Genomic DNA, 18,175 nt, shown 5'->3' with positions numbered 1-18,175 from the left:
GACCTCCCTTGGGTCTGTTTGGGAGACTTCAATGAAGTCCTGAGGCATGACGACCACGATGGCATAGGCAGTAGGAGCCAATCTCAGATCCAAGGTTTTCGTGACGTTGTTGATGTGTGCGGCCTGGTTGATCTAGGTTTCATTGGCACGCGATGGACTTATGAGAAAGAAGTTACATGTGGCTCCTTCACTCGAGTGCGCCTAGACAGGGCACTAGCCACGGTGGCCTGGTGCGAGCAGTTTCCGTTGGCTTCTGTTCATCACCTAACAGCGACAACATTGGATCACTCGCCGATTCTGCTTAAGTTGGTTCAAGAGCAGTCTACAACACCAAAACTGTTCAGATATGAGACTATGTGGGACACTCATGCTGATTTGAAAGAAACGGTTCGGTCGTCTTGGCAAGGGGGTGGTGGTGAGCTGTCGATCAATGAAGTGCGAGCAAAACTTGAAGACCTCGCTCGGAACCTGGGCGCTTGGAGCAAAAATTCCTTTGGAAGGGTCCGGGATGAGATCCAGAACCTGAAAAAGGAGTTAGAGAGGCTGCATAGCAGTGCGGATAGAACCGGCCCGAGTCATGTTGAGATAAAAATCAATGACCGACTAATTGAGCTGTACTTGAGGGAAGAGCTAATGTGGAGGCAGCGATCTCAAATCCAGTGGCTTTTGGAGGGGGATCAGAACACTCATTTCTTCCACCTTAGGGCATCAGCGAGGAGGTGAAAAAACCTGATTAAAGCCCTACAGTGGCCGGATGGACAAGTTACTGAAGAATTGACGGAGATGCGGCAACTTGCAAGGGAATACTACCAAGTATTATACACCTCCGAGGGAACTCAGGGATTAGAAGATGTGCTCCAACATGTCCCAGGAAAGGTCACAGAAGCTATGAATGAGAAGCTTCTAGCGCCGTATGATGATAAAGATGTAAAATCAGCACTATTCCAAATGTTTCCCACCAAGGCTCCGGGCCTGGATGGGTTCCCAACGCACTTCTTTCAGAGACACTGGGATATTTGTGAAGCAGATGTCACAAAGGCGGTCCTGGGTATAGTAAGAGGAGAAGAGAGCCCTGCATGTGTTAATGACACCTTGCTTGTCCTAATTCCAAAGGTAGCTAACCCTACGCTTTTATCACAATTCCGTCCTATTGCTTTACGTAATGTGTTATACAAGATCGCCTCGAAAGTGCTAGCGAACCGTCTGAAGGTCATCCTTCCTGAGATCATCTCCGAAGAGCAATCAGTATTTGTACCTGGTAGACTCATCACTAATAACATAATTTTTGCATATGAGTGTTTGCACTTCATGAAGAGGAACATGTCGAAAAATAACAACTTTTGTGCACTGAAACTGTATATGTTGAAGGCTTATGACAGGGTCGAATGGGGTTATCTGAAAGCTATCATGGAGAAACTGGGTTTTGCAGCACCCTGGATATTAGTCATCATGAACATGGTGAGCTCAGTTTCCTTTTCTGTTATGTTTAATGGGAGTAAGTTGGAGGAGTTTAAACCTACATGAGGTATTCGTTAGGGAGATCCTATCTCTCCATACCTTTTCTTGTTTGCAGCAGAGGGCCTTTCGTGCCTTTGGAAATCTCACAATCAGTCATCCCAACTTGGTGGCATTAAGGTAGCACCGACAACACCAAAGGTGAATCACCTTTTATTTGCGGATGATAGCCTGCTGTTTTTCGGGGCAAGTGTTAATGGAGCAGAGGAGGTGTCACACCTATTGGATACATATTGCATGGCTTCGGGCCAAAGAGTTAATAGAGGGAAATCATCAATTTTCTTTAGTAAGGGATGTCCTCAGATTGTAAAAGATGCTGTCAAGGGATACTTGCATGTTCCTAATGAATCTTTGAGTGACAGGTATCTTGGTATGCCAATGATGTTGGCCACTCCAAAAAAGGGACATTCAAATACCTAAGCGATCATGTATGGGACAAAGTGAAGGGATGAGCAAATGTTTGTCCACTAGAGGAAAAGAAGTGCTCATAAAATCTGTGGCGCAAGCCATACCGGTGTTCTCGATGTCTTGCTTTAAACTCCCTAGAGGACTATGTGATCATATCAAATGCATAATTCGTAAGTTTTGGTGGGGTTGCAAACAAGGGGAACGCAAACCGGCATGGGTTTCATGGGAAGTGATGAAGAGACCAAAATACTTGGGAGGTATGGGATTCCGGGATTTGGAGCTATTTAACCTTGCCCTACTAGCAAGGCAAGTATGGAGGATCCTTCAAGAACCAGCGTCTTTAAGTGATCGTATTCTCAAGGCTGCATACTTTCCAAAATGCACAATTCTAGAGGCTGAACTAGGCTCAAGACCGTCTCAGATTTGGAGGGCCATGCTAGAAGGGCGTGACATGCTCAAGCAAGGCTTGATTCGGAGAATAGGCAATGGCCAAGATACTATGATTTGGGAAGACAACTGGATTCCCAAGGAGACAGTCCCAAGACCGATTACATCCCTCGTACATAACCCTCCCAGGAAGGTTTCGGATTTACTGCTGCATACCAATGCCGCTTGGGTTGTGGATCTCATTTGATCGGTCTTCATACCAATCGATGCAGAGGCAATTATGAGAATCCCGGTCTGTACGAAACATTGAGGATTTTTGGGCATGGGCTCCGGATAGCAAGGGGGTTTTCTCGGTGAGTTCAGCATACAAGTTTTTTTATGCGAACTAAGCTTCAGAGGGAGAATTGGTTGGAGGGTTGAAGTGTCCCATCAAATGAAATTAGTGAAGGTAAATCCTGGTCTTCTTTATGGAATCTAACCGCCCCGTCAAAGATGAGAGTGTTTATGTGGAGATTGGCCAAGCATTCACTGCCAACAACAGATGTGCCGAAGAATCATAACATGTTTGTGGAGGATGCGTGCCCACTTTGCGGATGCGAAGACTCGTGGCGACACGCTCTGGTTTCATGTAGCATGTCGCGTTGTATATGGGCTCTTTCGGATGAAGAGTTGGTCTCACAGATGACTTCAAATGATGAAGCAAGTGCAAAGCAATGGATTTTCCAACTATATGACACTTTGAGCTATGAATTGTTTACTAAGATGGTCGCGACGTTGTGGGCAGTGTGGTTTGCACGGCATAAAGCAATTTTTGAAGCGGAGTTTCAGAGCCCTTTCCAAACAATAGCATTTGTGAACTCGTATTTGCATGATCTCATGTTGATTCCAAAGGGCGGGCAGCGGACTCCAGGTGCAGCGGCTGCGAGAAGTTTAGAGGAAAAGTGGCTCCCTCCTACGGCAAACTGCATGAAGATTAATGTTGATGGAGCAATCGCAAGGAACAAAAGGGGAGGAGCTGTTGCTGCAGTATGCCGAGATGGCCAGGGGCTATACCTGGGCTCTTCAGCAGTTGTGTTCCAAGGGGTGAATAATCCGCAGATTTTGGAAACTTATGCGTGCCGGGAAGCCCTTGCTCTTGCAGAAGATCTGGTGCTTCAGAACATCGTGGTGGCTTCAGATTGCCAGGGGGTCATCACCGATATTAATCAGGGGACGGGAGGTCCGAATGCAGCAATAGTGCATGAAATACTAGCTCGCAAATCTAGTTTTCTTTTATGCAATTTCATTCATGAACGTAGGAATTTCAACTATGGGGCACATAAACTTGCCAAGCTCTCTTGTAGATTAGCTCCTGGTAGACATGTATGGTTGGGTGTCCCGCATGACCCAACAATTGTACCTCTGAATATATCCATGGAGTAATAAAGCTTGGCGAGTTTCTAAAAAAACCAAAGGAGGGAGGGAAGGAAAGGGGAGGCGCCCTAAGGCAGTCATCTCCCTTTCCTTCCCCCCTCATGTCCAAATAAGGAAAGGGGGCGCAGGGTAAGGCAGCAGCCCTAGGGTTGCCGCCAGGTCTCTTGGGGCGCCCTAGGGGCTGCCTCCTCCCCTCCCACCTATATATATATGTGGGGAGGGGGAGCCACACAAGGACAAAACATTGTCTCAGCCGTGTGCGGCGCCCCCGTCCACCGTTTACTCCCTCGGTCATATTTTCGTGGGGCTTAGGCGAAGCCCTGCGGAGATCACATCACCATCTCCGTCACCACGCCGTCATGCTGTCGGAACTCATCTACTACCTCGTCGTCTTGCTGGATCAAGAAGGCGTAGGGCGTCCCCGAGCTGAACGTGTGCAGAACGCGGAGGTGCCGTGCGTTCGGTACTAGATCGGTTGGAGCGTGAAGAAAGTTCGACTACATCAACCGCGTTGTGAAACGCTTCCGCTTACGGTCTACGAGGGTACGTAGATACACTCTCCCCCTCGTTGCTATACACCACCATGGATAGATCATTGCGTGTGCGTAGAATTTTTTTGTTTTTCCATGCAATGATTCCCAACAGTGGCATCAGAGCCAGGTATGCGTAGATGATATGCATGAGTAGAACACAAAGAGTTGTGGGCGGTGATAGTCAAACTGCTTACCACAACGTCTTATTTTGATTCGGCGGTATTGTGAGATGAACTGGCCCGGACCAACCTTACATGTCCACGCACATGAGACCGGTTCGACTGACTGACATGCAACTAGTTTTGCATAAAGGTGGCTGGCGGGTGTCTGTTTCTCCTACTTTAGGTTAATCGAATTTGACTGTGGCCGGTCCTTGAAGAAGATTAAAACAACAAACTTGATGAATCACCGTTGTGGTTATATGCGTAGGTAAGAATGATTCTTACTAGAAGCCTGTAGCAGCCACGTAAAACTTGCAACAACAAAGTAGAGGACGCCCAACTTCTTTTTGCAGGGCATGTTGTGATATGATATGGTCAAGACATGATGTGATAAACGTTATTGTATGAGATGACCATGTTTTGTAGGTTATCGGCAACCGGCAGGAGCCTTGTGGTTGTCTCTTTATTGTATGAAATGCAAATGCCATGTAATTGCCTTACTTTATTGCTATGCGTTAGCAATAGTTGTAGAAGCAATAGTTGGCGAGACGACCACGACGCAACGACGGAGATCAACGTGTCGAGCCGGTGACGATGGAGATCATGACGATGCTTTGGAGATGGAGATCAAAAGCACGAGATGATGTTGGCCATATCATGTCACATATTTTATTGCATGTGATGTTTATCTTTTATGCATCTTATTTTTCTTACTACGACGATAACATTATAAGATGATCCCTTCACTAAATTTCAAGGTAAAAGTGTTCTCCCCGAGTATGCAGCGTTGCTACAGTTCGTCGTTTCGAGACACCATGTGATGATCGGGTGTGATAGACTCTGCGTTCACATACAACGGCTGTAAGCCAGATTTTCACACGCGGAATACTTGGGTTAAACTTGACGAGCCTAGCATGTACAGACATGGCCTCGGAACACTGGAGACCAAAAGGTCGAACATGAGTCATATAGTAGATATGATCAACACAGAGATGTTCACCATTGATGACTACCCCATCTCACGTGATGATCAGACATGGGTTAGTTGATATGGATCATGCATCACTTAGACAACTTGAGGGATGTTGATTTAAGTGGGAGTTCATTAGTAATTTCATTAATTGAACTTAATTTATCATGAACTTGTCCTGATAGTATTTGCAAATCTATGTTGTAGATCAATAGCTCACGATATAGCTCCCTTATTTTTTGATATGTTCCTAGAGAAAAATAAGTTGAAAGATGATAGTAGCAATGATGCGGACGGGGTCCGTGATCTGAGGATTATCCTCATTGCTGGACAGAAGTATTATGTCCTTGATGCACCCCTAGGTGACAGACCTATTGCAGGAGTAGATGTAGACGTTATGAACGTTTGGCAAGCTCGATATGATGATTGCTTAATAGTTTAGTGCGCCATGCTTTACGGCTTAGAATTGGGACTTTAAAAATGTTTTGAACGCCATAGAGCACATGGGATGTTCCAAGAGCTGAAATTCGTATTTCTGACTCATGCCCATGTCGAGAGGTATGAGACCTCTGACAAGTACTTTGCCTATAAGATGGAGGAGAATAGCTCAACCAGTGAGCATGTGCTCAGAATGTCTGGGTACTACAATCGCTTGAATCAAGTGGGAGTTAATCTTCCAGATAAGATATTGATCGAAAAAGTTCTCTAGTCACTATCACCAAGCTACTAGAACTTCATGATGAACAATAATATGCAAGGGATGACAAAAATGATTCCCGAGCTCTTCGCGATGCTGAAATCGGGGAAGGTAAGAATCAAGAAAGAGCATCAAGTGTTGATGGTTAACAATGAAGGAAATATGCCCTAGAGGCAATAATAAAGTTGTTATTTTATATTTTCTTATTCATGATAAAAGGTTTATTATTCATGCTAGAATTGTATTGATCGGAAACCTTGATACCTGTGTGAATACATAAAAAGCACCATGTCCATAGTGAGCCTCTACTAGACTAGCTTGTTGATCAAAGATGGCTAAGGTTTCCTAACCATGGACATAAGTTGTCATTTGATAACGGGATCACATCATTAGGAGAATGATGTGATGGACAAGACCCATCCATTAGCTTAGCATAATGATCATTCAGTTTTATTGCTATTACTTTCTTCATGTCAAATACATATTCCTTCGACTATGAGATTGTGCAACTCCCGGATACCGGAGGAATGCCTTGTGCGCTATCAAACATCACAACGTAACTGGGTGATTATAAAGATGCTCTACAGGTATCCCCGAAGGTGTTTATTGAGTTGGCATAGATCGAGATTAGGGTTTGTCACTCCGAGTATCGAAGAGGTATCTGTGGGCCCTCTCGGTAATACACATCATAAGCTTGCAAGAAAAACGACTAAGGAGTTAGTCACGAGGTGATGTATTACGGAACGAGTAAAGAGACTTGCCGGTAACGAGATTGAACTAGGTATGAAGATACTTACGATCGAATCTCGGGCAAGTAACATACCGATGGACAAAGGGAATTACGTATGTTGACATAACGGTTCGATCGATAAAGATCTTCGTAGAATACTTAGGAGCCAATATGGGCATCTAGGTTCCGCTATTGGTTATTGACCGGAGATGTGTCTCAGTCATGTCTACATATATAGTTCTCGAACCCATAGGGTCCACATGCTTAACGTTCGATGACGATATAGTATTATATGAGTTATGTGATTTGGTGACCGAATGTTGTTCGGAGTCCCGAATGAGATCACAGACATTACGAGGAGTCTCGAAATGGACGAGAGGTAACAATTGATATATAGGACAAGGGTATTCGAACACCGGAAGTGTTTCGGGGGTTACCGGGTACTTATCAGGTCACCGGAAGGGGTTTCGGGCACCCCCGGGGAAAGATATGGGCCTTATGGGCCAAGAGGGGAAATGCACCAGCCACAGGGGGCTAGTGCGCCCCCATATGGGCCGGCCTAAGGAGGAGAAGGAAAGGGGAGAAGGGAAAGGTAAATGTGGATTAGGATTCCCACTTCCTTCCCTCACCCCCTCTTTCCTTCCCCCTCCGACAAACATGGCAGGGGGGCGCGGCCAAGGGCAGGAGCCCAAGTAGGATTCGGACCTACTTGGGGCACCCTTTGGCCTCTCCCCTCTCCCTCCCACCTATAAATATGAGATCACATCACTGCGGAGATCACACCCTTTGGCGAAGCCCTGCGGAGATCACATCACCATCACCGTCACCACGCCGTCGTGCTGACGGAAGTCATCTACTACCTCGACGTCTTGCTGGATCAAGAAGGCAAGGGACGTCACCGAGCTGAACATGTGCAGAACAAGGAGGTGCCGTGCGTTTGGTACTTGATCGGTTGAAGCACGAAGAAGTTCGACTACATCAACCGCGTTGCGAAATGCTTCCGGTTACGGTCTACGAGGGTACGTAGACACACTCTCCCCCTCATTGCTATGCATCTCCATGGATAGATCATTACGTGTGCGTAGAAAAAAAATTTTGTTTTCCATGCAACGATTCCCAACAAACAAGACCACTAGTTTCAAGAAAAAGGGCAAGGGAAAGAAAGGGAACTTCAAGCAGAATGGCAAGCAAGTGGCCGCTCCCATGAAGAAGCCCAAAGCTGGACCCAAGCCTGAAAATGAGTGCCTCTACTGCAAAGGAAATGGTCACTAAAAGCGGATCTACCCCAAATACTTGGCGGATAAGAAGGATGGCAAAGTGAACAAAGGTATATTTGATATACATGTCATTTATGTGTACCTTACTACTATTCATAGTAGCCCCTGGGTATTTGATACTGGTTCAGTTGGTAAGATTAGTAACACGAAACAGGAGTTGCAGAATAAAAATAGACTAGTTAAGGGCAAGGTGACGATGAGTGTTGGAAGTAATACCAAGGTTGATACGATCACCATCGCACACTCCCGCTACCTTCAGGATAAGTGTTGAACCTAAATAAATGTTATTTGGTGTTTGCGTTGAGCATGAATATGATTTGATCATGTTTAATGCAATACAGTTATTCTTTTAAGTCAGAGAATAATTGTTGTTCTGTTTACATGAATAAAACCTTCTATGGTCATACATCTAATGTAAATGGTTTATTGAATCTCGATCGCAGTGATACACATATTCATGATATTGATGACAAAAGATACAAAGTTGATGATGATAGTGCAACATATTTGTGGCACTACCATTTAGGTCATATTGGTGTAAATCGCATGAAGAAACTCCATACAGATGGACTTTTGGAATCATTTGATACTTGCGAACCATGCCTCATGGGCAAGATGACTAAAACTCCATTCTCCGGAACAATGGAGTGAGCTAATGACTTATTGGAAATAATATATAATGATGTATGCGGGCCGATGAGTATTGAGGCACGCGGAGGGTATCGTTATTTTCTAACCTTCACAGATGATTTGAGCAGATATGGGTATATCTACTTAATGAAACACAAGTCTGAAACATTTGAAAAGTTCAAAGAATTTCAGAGTGAAGTGGAGAATCATCGTAATAAGAAAATAAAGTTTCTATGATCTAATCACGGAGGCGAATATTTGAGTTACGAGTTTGGCCTTCATTTAAAACAATGTGGAATTGTTTCACAACTCACGCCAGTTAGTTAAAGAGAAAGATGGCTTTTGACAATTTTTTTAGTCCCCTCGTTCCCGAATCCCCAAGGGACCCCAAGAATTCTTGGTATACGCTCATTCCAATCCTCAATTCTCCTTTGCTGCATTTCTTGGGCCGGGGCTTTACGAACACCATAGTGTAATGGTGTGTCCGAACGTCGTAACCGTACTTTATTAGATATGGTGTGATCTACGGTGTCTCTTACCGATTTACCACTATCATTTTGGGGTTATGCATTAGAGACAACTGCATTCACGTTAAATAGGGCACCGTCTGATCTATTGAGACGACACGTATGAACTGTAGTTTGGCACGAAACCCAAGCTGCCATTTCTTAGAGTTTGGGGTTGCGACACTTATGTCAAAAGGCTTCAGCCTAATAAGCTCGAACCCAAATAGGAGAAGTGTGTCTTCATAGGATACCTTAAGGAAACAATTGGGTACACGTTCTACCACAGATCCGAAGGCAAGATCTTTGTTGCCAAGAATGGAACTTTCTAAAGAAAGAGTTTCTCTCGAAAGAAGTGAGTGGGAGGAAAGTAGAACTTGATGAGGTAATTGTACCTTCTCTCGAATTGGAAAGCAACACATCACAAAAAACCGTTCTCGTAATGCCTACACCAACTAGAGAGGAAGATAATAATAATGATCATGAAACTTCAGATCAAGTTGCTACTGAACCTCGTAGGTCAACCAGAGCATGATGCGCACCAGAGTGGTATGGTAATCCTGTCCTGGAAGTCATGTTACTAGACCAAGGCGAACCTACGAACTATGAAGAAGCTATGATGAGCCCAGATTCTGACAGATGGCTTGAGGCCATGAAATCTGTGATAGGATCCATGTATGAGAACAAAGTGTGGACTTTGGTGGACTTGCCCGATGATTGCCAAGCCATAGAGAATAAAATGGATCTTCAAGAAGAAGATTGACGCTGATGGTAATGTTACTGTCTACAGAACTTGACTTGTCGCAAAAGGTTTTCGACAAGTTCAAGGGGTTGACTATGATGAGACTTTCTCACCCGTAGCGATGCTTAAGTCCATCTGAATCATGTTAGTAGTTTCCGCATTTTATGATTATGAAATCTAGCAAATGGACGTCAAAACTGCATTCCTTAATGGATTTCTTAAAGAAGGGTTGTATATGATGCAGCCAGAAGGTTTTGTCGATCCTAAAGGTGCTACCAAAGTGTGCAAACTCCAACGATCCATCTATGGAATGGTGCAAGCATCTCGGAGTTGGAATATACGCTTTGATGAGGTGATCAAAGCATATGGTTTAATACAGACTTTCAGAGTCTGTATTTACAAGAAAGTGAGTGTGAGCTCTATAGCATTTCTAATATTATATGTAGATGACATATTGTTGATTGGAAATGATATAAAATTTCTGGATAGCATAAAAGGATACTTGAATAAGAATTTTCCAATAAAAACCTCGGTGAAGCTGCTTACATATTCGGCATCAAGATCTATAGAGATAGATCAAAACGCTTGATAAGATTTTCAATGAGTACATGCCTTGACAAAATTTTAAAGAGTTCAAAATGGATCAGCCAAAGAAAGAGTTCTAGCCTGTATTGTAAGGTGTGAAGTTGAGTAAGACTCCAAGCACGACCATGATAGAAGATAGAAAGAGAATGAAAGTCATTCCCTATGCCTCAGCCATAGGTTCTATAAAGTATGCCATGATGTGTACCAGACCTATTGTGTACCTTGCCATGAGTTTGGCAAAGGGGGTACAATAGTGATCCAGGAGTAGATCACTGGACAACGGTCAAAATTATCCTTAGTTACGTAAGAGGACTAAGGAAATATTTCTCGGTTATGGAGGTGATAAACAGTTCGTCGTAAAGAGTTACGTTGATGCAAGCTTTGACACTGATCTAGCTGACTCCAAGTCTCAATCTGGATACATATTGAACGTGGGAGCAATTAGCTAGAGTAGCTCCATGCAGAGCATTGTAGACGTAGAAATTTGCAAAGTACATACGGATCTGAATGTGGCAGACCCGTTGACTAAACCTCTCTCACAAGCAAAACATGATCACACCTTAGTGCTCTTTTAAGTGTTAATCACATGGCGATGTGAACTAGATTATTGACTCTAGTAAACTCTTCGGGTGTTAGTCACACGGCGATGTGAACTATGGGTGTTAATCACATGACGATGTCAACTAGATTATTGCCTCTAGTGCAAGTGGGTACTGAAGGAAATATGCTCTAGAGGCAATAATAAAGTTGTTATTTTATATTTCCTTATTCATGATAAAGGTTTATTATTCATGCTAGAATTGTATTGATCGAAAACTTAAATACATCTGTGAATACATAAACAAATACCGTGTCCCTAGTAATCCTCTACTAGACTAGCTCATTGATCAAAGATGATTAATGTTTCCTAACCATAGACATGTGTTATGCACTACTGCAGGATGCTGCTAACGCGACACTACGATCTGAGACCCTTCGACGAAACTATGTGCGATGCCATAATCACAAACGGTGGTGTAAAAAACCGTCAAAAAAGGTGTAAAACATTTGCGATGGAGGATGCATCAAACACGGTTCAGATTTTAGTTGCGTGTACGATGAAGGGCATACAGTTCAGCTCAATTAACTTTTTGCGATGAGGAGGAACAAAAGAAACGGGCAGCCAGATGAAGGTGTGTGTGATATACAACATACGGTTCACTCAGATGAACTGTTTGTGATTAGGTAACACAAAAGAAACAGTCAGCTAGATCAAGGTGTGTGCGATATATGGCATGCGGTTCACTCGGATGAACTGTTTGCATTGAGACATGAGAACAGAAATGGTTCGACTTAACGAGATGTGTGTGATACGCGGCAAACAAGTCTGTAATCAGAAACGTGTGCGAAGACCGATAACAACACAGACGATTACTGCTAACAAGTCGTGTGTGTTGTGAGCAAACGATTGCTAGTATACAATTGTGATTGATTGATGAAAACATCACCGATGGGTTCCATTGTTTAGTCCGTGTGTGATGTGACTTTCTTTGTTCGCACAACATCTACACTCTGTCTACAGAGCATCAACATATATACTTAAAAAGACAGCATTGCATAACCAAATTAAGCATACAATTACACAAGTGACTACACACATAACATTTCCACACACCAAAGTAAGCAATTACATGCATACTAAAGTAGGAGAAACGAGGATCTAATCATCTACTTATTGTTGCGACGACGCTTGCCATTGCTCTGCTTCCGGCTGGATCCCTGGCCCTTTTAGGGAAGGAGGCACTTCCTCATGTCAACGATCCGCCTGTACATGTCGTAGCTCGTGTACGCCTCCTTGGCCGCGTACACGACGTGAGCTTTGTCGAGTTTCTCCATCCAGGCCGAGTGCCAGGCATGCTTGTCCTTGTTGCACGAATGAGGGAGGCCTGGACTAAGGGGTCCTCAAGCGTCCGGCCTGTTAGCCATGGGCCGGACTGATGGGCTGTGAAGATACGAAGACCAAAGACTGCACCCGTGTCCGGATAGGACTCTCCTTGGCGTCGAAGGCAAGCTTGGTGACCAAATATGTAGATTCCCTTCTTTGTAGCCGACCTTGCGTAACCCTAGATCCTCCCGGTGTCTATATAAACCAGAGGACTTAGTCCGGAGAGGGGAGACATGACCATAGTCATACAGGCTAGACCTCTAGGGTTTTAGCCATTACGATCTCGTGGTAGATCAACTCTTGTAATTCTCATATTCATCAAGATCAATCAAGCAGGAAGTAGGGTATTACCTCCACAGAGAGGGCCCGAACCTGGGTAAACATCGTGTCCCCTGTCTCTTGTTACCATCGACCTTAGACGCACAGTTCGGGACCCCCTACCCGAGATCCGCCGTTTTGACACCGACATTGGTGCTTTCATTAGTAGTTCCACTATGCCGTCCCTTAAAGGTTCGATGGCCCCTTCAATCATCAACGACGATGCTGTCCAAGGCGAGACCTTCCTCCCTGGACAGATCTTTGTGTTCGGCGGCTTCGCACTGCGGGGCAACTCGCTTGGCCATGTGGAGTAGATCGATAGCTATGACCCTGGCCACCAGGTCAGATTTGGGAGCCTGAACTATGTTGCGGACAAGCCTGCAAGCATACATAACTACGCACTTAAGATACCATGGGCATCGGCAGAAGCACAATACGGACAAGCCTGCAAGCATTTCTGTAACATTTTTTCTCTACATTACTCTTTATTTCTTCATTATCTCTTAAAAACAAGTGACGCAAAGGAGAAACATCTAACTGACTCTATCAGAGTTCGGATCCGTACACTCACCTAGGGGGCTACTTCCGTCCAGGAATCCCCTCGCCGAGGACAGGCGGCGCAGACGTGCGACAGGAGGTCCAAAATAACTTTTTGTAGACCACACTCTTTATTTCGAGCCTGTAATATGCCTTTTCCCTCCGCCTTCGACCCCGGGCATGTCTAATAACCGGGGTTGTGGTCTTTTTATTTATGAAGTAACCATTGGCATATCACTCAGGTCCCAATAAACATAATCCGCATTCATCATTCGTTTCTTTTTCAAAAATGAATTTGGCTCATATGGTTGTTTCACACACATACCTCGGCATAACCTGCCAGGGGCTCGGTATGGGAACAAATGAGTTGCCGACAAAGTCCGAACAACTTTATAGCGTACTTCGACGTCGCGAGTTTGGCCTTATATGCATCAGCTCCAAATCATGTCTTGGGTTAATGGTTGGGTTGCCCGGCTCCTGTGCTTGCTACCTTACGTTCCGCTCTATCGGCTAGGGTAGTAAAGGGAGAACTACTGCGATTGTGCTTCCGGTTCATCTGGTCAGGCACCTCAGTAGAGAAAGCTGAAAACCGACTGTCATGATGCTGCGAGAGCTGGTCAACCACTCGATGACTTATCGAAATCTTTCGCGATTCCCTCCGTATTACACGAAGGACCTTTTTCTTCAGGTCATATATGTAACGCACCATATTGGAATAAGCCGTACACATACCAGGGGCTATATCGTAGCCCCCCTATAAAACTCCTATGGCTAAGTGAAAGTGTTAACGCCCTATAGTCCGATTGCCTCGTTCACCGCATCGACACCTCCTTCACGGACCAAGACGTTGGGTCAAGAGTGCTCAGATGCTTTTCCGAACACCCCCTTACTTCCTACGAGGGGGCTGAAGCCGACGGCTGGAAAACTTTCAGATCATATACAAATGGCCGCACAGGAGGAACAAAAGCCTTTTAGGCAAAACTAAAATATAGACTGATTATAAAAATTGTCTTTTACAATTCGGATACACTTCACTCGAATATTATGTCTTTCGAACATTGACCCTCTATCAAGCGGGTGGCCTCTAAGACGTCCTCAAAATAATGCTCTGGTGCGTGATGGTCCTTGCCCTTGGGTGGACCCTTCGCCGCAACATCGATGGCCTTCATCTTCCCCCAGTATGTCTTGACACGGGCAAAGGCCATCCGTGCACCTTCAATGCACGCCGACCGCTTAACAGCGTTGATACGTGGCACCGCATCAGCAAGCCGCTGCACCAAGCCGAAGTAGCTATTCGGAATAGGCTTAGTCAGCCACAGCTGGATTATGACGTTCTTCATGGTAGCGCCGGATATCCTATGAAGCTTGGCCCATTGGGACATCTGTTCATTCAGCACCAGAGGGCGTTTTGATGCACGAAACTATGACCAGAAAAGCTTCTCAGTTGCATATCCCTCTTGCGCTCGGTAAAACTGCGCCGCATCGGAAGAGCTCTTCGGCAAATCCGAAAACACGTCTGGAGAGCTCCACAGTTGGTTAAGCTGAGCGTAATTCGGATCGCTGAACTTAGCCTGTAATAAAAAGGGCTTACCAGCCGCAATCTCCCCAGCTTGCAAGATCTCCTCACAGGCCGCTCTAGATTCGGACCGCGCTTCTTTCACCTCTTGCATGGCCTTGTCAAGATCAGCAGTCTTGGCTTTTTAGTTCGAGCGCCATCGTGGATATTTTTTCCTCGTCTTGGCGCCGAGCAGCCTGTTCGGCCTTAACTCGGCAGATGCCTTTTTGGCAGCCGCATTACTAAATCGGGCCTGCTCCTTGGCCCGGGCTAGCTGAAGGAAATATGCCCTAGAGGCAATAATAAAGTATTATTTATTTCCTTGTATCATGATAAATGTTTATTATTCATGCTAGAATTGTATTAACCGGAAACATAATACATGTGTGAATATATAGACAAACAGAGTGTCACTAGTATGCCTCTACTTGACTAGCTCGTTAATCAAAGATGGTTATGTTTCCTAGCCATAGACATAAGTTGTCATTTGATTAACGAGATCACCTCATTAGGAGAATGACGTGATTGACTTGACCCATTCCGTTAGCTTAGCACTCGATCGTTTAGTATGTTGCTATTGCTTTATTCATGACTTATACATGTTCCTATGACTATGAGATTATGCAACTCCCGTTTACCGGAGGAACACTTTGTGTGCTACCAAACGTCACAACGTAAATGGGTGATTATAAAGGTGCTCTACAGGTGTCTCCAAAGGTACTTGTTGGGTTGGCGTATTTCGAGATTATGATTTGTCACTCCAATTGTCGGAGAGGTATCTCTGGGCCCACTCGGTAATGCACATCACTATAAGCCTTGCAAGCATTGTGACTAATGAGTTAGTTGCGGGATGATGTATTACGGAACGAGTAAAGAGACTTGCCGGTAACGAGATTGAACTAGGTATCGAGATACCGACGATCAAATCTCGGGCAAGTAACATACCAGTGACAAAGGGAACAACGTCTGTTGTTATGCGGTCTGACCGATAAAGATCTTCGTATAATATGTGGGAGCCAATATGGGCATCCAGGTCCCGCTATTGGTTATTGACCGAGACGTGTCTCGGTCATGTCTACATAGTTCTCGAACCCGTAGGGTCCGCACGCTTAACGTTACGATGACAGTTTTATTGAGTTTTGATGTACCGAAGGAGTTCGGAGTCCCAGATGAGATCGGGGATATGACGAGGAGTCTCGAAATGGTCGAGACGTAAAAATCGATATATTGGACGACTATATTCGGACTTCGGAAAGGTTCCGAGTGATTCGGGTATTTTTCGGAGTACCGGAGAGTTACGGGAATTCGTATTGGGCCTTAATGGGCCATACGGGAAAGGAGAGAAAGGCCTCAAAAGGTGGCCGCACCCCTCCCCATGGTCTGGTCCGAATTGGACCAGGGAAGGGGGGCGCACCCTTCCTTCTTTCTCCTTCCCCCTTCCCTTCTCCTACTCCCACAAGGAAAGGAGGAGTCCTACTCCCGGTGGGAGTAGGACTCCCCCCTATGGCGCGCGTCTCCCCTTGGCCGGCTGCCTCCCCCTTGCTCCTTTATATACGGGGGCAGGGGGGCACCCCAGAGACACAACAATTGATCTATTGATCTCTTAGCCGTGTGTGGTGCCCTCCTCCACCAAATTAAACCTCGATAATATCGTTGCGGAGCTTAGGCGAAGCCCTGCGTCGGTAGAACATCATCATCGTCACCACGCCGTCGTGCTAACGGAACTCTTCCTCAACACTCGGCTGGATCGGAGTTTGAGGGACGTCATCGAGCTGAACATGTGTAGAACTCGGAGGTGCCGTGCGTTCGGTACTTGATCGGTCGGATCGTGATGACGTACGACTACATCAACCGCGTTGTGATAACGCTTCCGCTATCGGTCTACGAGGGTACGTGGACAACACTCTCCCCTCTCGTTGCTATGCATCACCATGATCTTGCGTGTGCGTAGGAATTTTTTTGAAATTACTACGTTCCCGAACAGTGGCATCCGAGCCTGGTTTTATGCGTTGATGCTATGCACGAGTAGAACACAAGTGAGTTATGGGCGATATAAGTCATACTACTTACCAACATGTCATACTTTGGATCAGCGGTATTGTGAGATGAAGCGGCCCGGACCGACATTACGCGTACGCTTACGCGAGACTGGTTTCACTGTTGCGAGCACTCGTTGTGGTTTTGATGCGTAGGTAAGAACGGTTCTTGCTAAGCCCGTAGCAGCCACGTAAAACTTGCAACAACAGTGTAGAGGACGTCTAACTTGTTTTTGCAGGGCATGTTGTGATGTGATATGGTCAAGACATGATGTGATATAATTTGTTGTATGAGATGATCATGTTTTGTAACCGAGTTATCGACAACTGGCAGGAGCCATATGGTTGTCGTTTTATTGTATGCAATGCAATCGCCATGTAATGCTTTACTTTATCACTAAGCGGTAGCGATAGTCGTAGAAGCATAAGATTGACGAGACGACAACGATGCTACGATGGAGATCAAGGTGTCGCACCGGTGACGATGGTGATCATGACGGTGCTTCAGAGATGGAGATCACAAGCACGGTGCTTCGGAGATGGAGATCACAAGCACAAGATGATGATGGCCATATCATATCACTTATATTGATTGCATGTGATGTTAATCCTTTATGCATCTTATCTTGCTTTGTTTGACGGTAGCATTATAAGATGATCCTTCACTAAATTATCAAAGTATAAGTGTTCTCCCTGAGTATGCACCATTGCGAAAGTTCTTCGTGCTGAGACACCACGTGATGATCGGGTGTGATAGGCTCTACGTTCAAATACAACGGGTGCAAAACATTTGCACACGCGGAATACTCAGGTTAAACTTGACGAGCCTAGCATATAACAGATATGGCCTCGGAACACGGAGACCGAAAGGTCGAGCGTGAATCATATAGTAGATATGATCAACATAGTGATGTTCACATTTGAAACTACTCCATCTCACGTGATGATCGGACATGGTTTAGTTGATATGGATCACGTGATCACTTAGAGGATTAGAGGGATGTCTATCTAAGTGGGAGTTCTTAAGTAATATGATTAATTGAACTTAAATTTATCATGAACTTAGTCCTGATAGTATTTTGCAAATTATGTTGTAGATCAATAGCTCGCGTTGTTGCTTCCCTGTTTATTTTTGATATGTTCCTAGAGAAAAATTATGTTGAAAGATGTTAGTAGCAAAGATGCGGATTGGATCCGTGATCTGAGGATTATCCTCATTGCTGCACAGAAAAATTATGTCCTTGATGCACCGCT

The sequence above is a fragment of the Triticum aestivum genome, chromosome 5D (genome assembly GCF_018294505.1).
Source record: "Triticum aestivum cultivar Chinese Spring chromosome 5D, IWGSC CS RefSeq v2.1, whole genome shotgun sequence".
Classification (NCBI taxonomy): Eukaryota; Viridiplantae; Streptophyta; class Magnoliopsida; order Poales; family Poaceae; genus Triticum; species Triticum aestivum.
The sequence above is the reverse complement of the archived record's forward strand: the minus strand, read 5'-3'. Positions refer to the sequence as shown.